Genomic DNA, 3,692 nt, shown 5'->3' on the forward strand with positions numbered 1-3,692 from the left:
ATTTTCAAGTTTGGAAAATTAGTCAACTTGCGACGACTTTTTGGATGAGATCCAGGCATTTCTGGGCTAAGACGTCTGCATGCTGTTCGAAGATCTATATTTTATTTTCAAAACGCACTTTGAATCACTCAATTTCAAGTTTGAGAACTCAATTTATGACTGTTTTAGTAAAGATTGTGCGAGTAGAATTTCTAGACAGGATTATTACGAAAATTATGAGTTTCAGGCTTTTAATTAGAGTTCAAATCATATTGGGTTCGATTTTTAAAGTTAATTTTTATTATATATGAGTCAAATATTTTATCTATTAGATTTTATTACTTTATTATTTATTTAATCTAAATTTTTGGATATTCTTTTAAGTATTTTAAGTTATTTAGGAGTTTTCTACTTCTTAGTCAAACAAGAAAGTCTAGTTTAAAATTACTTCTTATTTAGATTAATTAGAGTTTTAGTATAGCTGAGAGTTTTATTTGAATATATTTAGCTAGCCTATATAAAAGCCTCTTCACTATTCATTAGAGACACAATTGTTTTAATTAATAAAATTTTCAACTCTAAGAGTTAGTTTCTTTGTGCAAAATTTCTTTCTTGTGATTTTTAGAAGTAGTTTTCTTCTTGATTTTCTTCAAGGAGTCAAGAGAATTTGTTATTCATCCTTCAATTTGCCAATGAATTATTTCTTAGAGGGTTGATTAGAGCTATTAATTAAGTTTGTTGGGGTTTATACCTCAAAGGGTTCAATTGAACACTTATCCATCTATCAATCATACCCATTGTTTTATTCAATTCATCTTTCACTTTTTTATTGTATCATTCTTTATTTATTTATTGAATATTGAATATTTATTCCTAAATTTATTATTTTTGTTATTTTCTTTGTTTTCCTACATTTGTTTGGTTTCTTCTTTTGAGGTCGGATTCAAATCATTCTTTTTTAAGTCGAACAACTTAATATGATCCTCTTTTGCTTGCCCTCTTTATCATTTGATTTCAGATTTAAGCATTTTTGAATTATTTCATTGTGCTATATAAAGTGTTTTGTCGATTTCATTTAAACAACCTGTAAAAAAAACTAAAACAAAAAACAAAATATTTTTTTGGGTTGAATTTCGTGCCCAAAATTTTCAGATATGATATTTATGATATAAAGAGACTTCAGTTTAATTTTCATGATTTTAGCACATCGGGAACACCTTGAAAAATTCAAGTTGTTTTCTATTGTTTCAGGTTTTCAACTGGGTAGTTTATTTTCTTTTAACCTAGCATTAGGTTTTCTTTTGTTTTAGCTTTTCTTATTCCATTACGCATTCTAACACATTTTCGCTTCTTGTGTTAATAATTACGAAAAGAGTTGTCTTTCCTTTCTCTGTGCAACTTACTTCTGTTAGAGTCGAGTTTTTCTTTGGCTTCTTAGAGCCTTAGGTCAGCTTTGTTAGAGAGTGGCAACACATCTTTTTCGAATATTATTGAGTTTGATTACTCTTTAAAAGTTACAAGTGAGAAAATTTTAACTTCTTTTCCTTACCTCTTAGAGATAGTTTTATTGCGAGTGTATAACGGTGAGGTTTAATTTCCTTTGATCAACTTTTCTTTTTTGAGTGTTTTTTTATTTTAACCTCTAATAATTGTACGAACATGTAGTCAGGACGAGGAGAATGGTTAACCTTGGGCAAAGCATAGATGTCGTGTTTGTAAAAACCCCGCACGAACAAGTTTCCAATGCCCAAAAATATTCTATTGTTCATGGACTTGACAGGAAAAAACATTTGAACAAAGGTCATAGTGGGATACACATACTTAAATGACTTTTTAAGGAGCGAAAAAAGAAAAAAATGTTTGGTGATAAGGAGACTATGATTTATCTCTCACCTATTGTGAAATTTCATTGGTGTGGTTCAAGCTCAATTCAATAGCTTATATTATCACTAGGTTCTCACCTTGATATTTCTAAATGTAGTTAACATGAACATGTAATCAATTAATACGACCCTAAATCATAAATGTACAAATCGTGGTCACGCGTCACTCATCAACAATTCTCGTTTTTTCTTTCCCTCCCATAGGTTTTGTGTCGACGTTCATTAGGAATAGTCACAAAACATAACACATTATCAATTTTCGATAAATTCATCACCAAATACCAATTTACGCATATTTTTCAATTTATTCAATTTAGTCCCTAAAATGGGGACAAGCATAACTTTTAATTTATGGCTTTAGATTAAAATTTGATTTCACCAAAATTCATAACAGTTCATAACAGTTCTATATTTTATTCAATTTGGTCTTTAATGAGTGAAACTAACAGTTAAGCCTTACAATCTAGTCATTGTCATAAACTGAACTTAATTTCTAACAATTTTACACAATTTCATCTAATTCTCAACAATAGTAACTTTCAAAAAATTTAACAGTTTTTCAAATTGATACATGGGCTAGCTAAATCAAGCTTCCATGACCTCAAATTTATAAAAATCAAAGAAAAATGGCTATAGACTTGGAATTAATAGCCGAATATCACTTAGGTTTGAAGCTTTCTTCTTTATTTTTTTAATGGTGGACGGTTGCAAATTGGAGAAGCTGATGCATTCTCCACTTATTTTTTTTGTTTATATACTATGGTTTAATGGTAATTAAACTAGTTTAATTAACTTAACTTTAATTAATTAAGCTTTAATTATCAATTAACTTAATTAAAAGACACCATCCACTAACATCCATTTAAAATGGGCTTATTTTTCATTTTGTTCCTTTGTATAATTTCTATTTAAGTCCTCAACCATTTTCCTGATTTAAAATCTATAATGATTAAACTTTTACAATTTAGTCCCTAAACCTTAATTAACCACATTTTCAACTAAATTTCTTAACCGAATTTTAGTTGATCAATATAATAACTCTATAAATATCTCTAATTACTATTTACGGACTCGGTTTATAGAAAAAGTATCCCAAAATTATAATTTTCAACACCACTAGAAGCCGAATTGTTACAAAGAATATCAAAGACAAAAAAAATCACAAAAACACACGGCAAAACAATTTAAGAGTTCGAATTTGGTAAAAAAATACAACACTAGAGAAGGAAGCAACCAAGCGAAAAATCAAAGAAAAGCTATAGAAAGAATCCAAACTTAACATCCAAGAGTTTTAAATATGAGATTTGTAATTGAAAACTTAAAGAAACTATTAGTGACTGAGTGAAGGTAAAGACCCATAGGAAGGGAAGGTCAATTTATCTTGAATTTAAAGTTGAAAATTTCTAAAAAGCCTTTTGGAGATCTGAATGGTCAAAGTGTTTGTTGGACCAAGGAGAGGTTGCTTCCAAAGCTTTATGTTGATTTAATGCTAGACAATTGAGAGCTGATGGTGATAACTTCCAAAATAAAGGGGAAATTTAGGGGTTTTAAGTGGTTGATTTTGCAACAACCTAAAAGTCAGTGGAGTTAGAAACGGTGGTTTTGGAATATTGTTTCCAATGATAGAATTAGTGAATATTATTATTCATAGTTACGAAGGTATTGCAGTATTATATTGAGGTTGACCTAATAATTTTAATTATTTGGAAGATTAGACAAGGTACAAGTGTATCAGTTTTAAAGTATATGGTTTTGGAAATTGAGGTATCAGGACCTTGTTTCCATGAAACAGACTCGTAAATATTTTATTAATTAAATATTTACGAAGTG

The sequence above is a fragment of the Gossypium hirsutum genome, chromosome D06 (genome assembly GCF_007990345.1).
Source record: "Gossypium hirsutum isolate 1008001.06 chromosome D06, Gossypium_hirsutum_v2.1, whole genome shotgun sequence".
Lineage (NCBI taxonomy): Eukaryota > Viridiplantae > Streptophyta > Magnoliopsida > Malvales > Malvaceae > Gossypium > Gossypium hirsutum.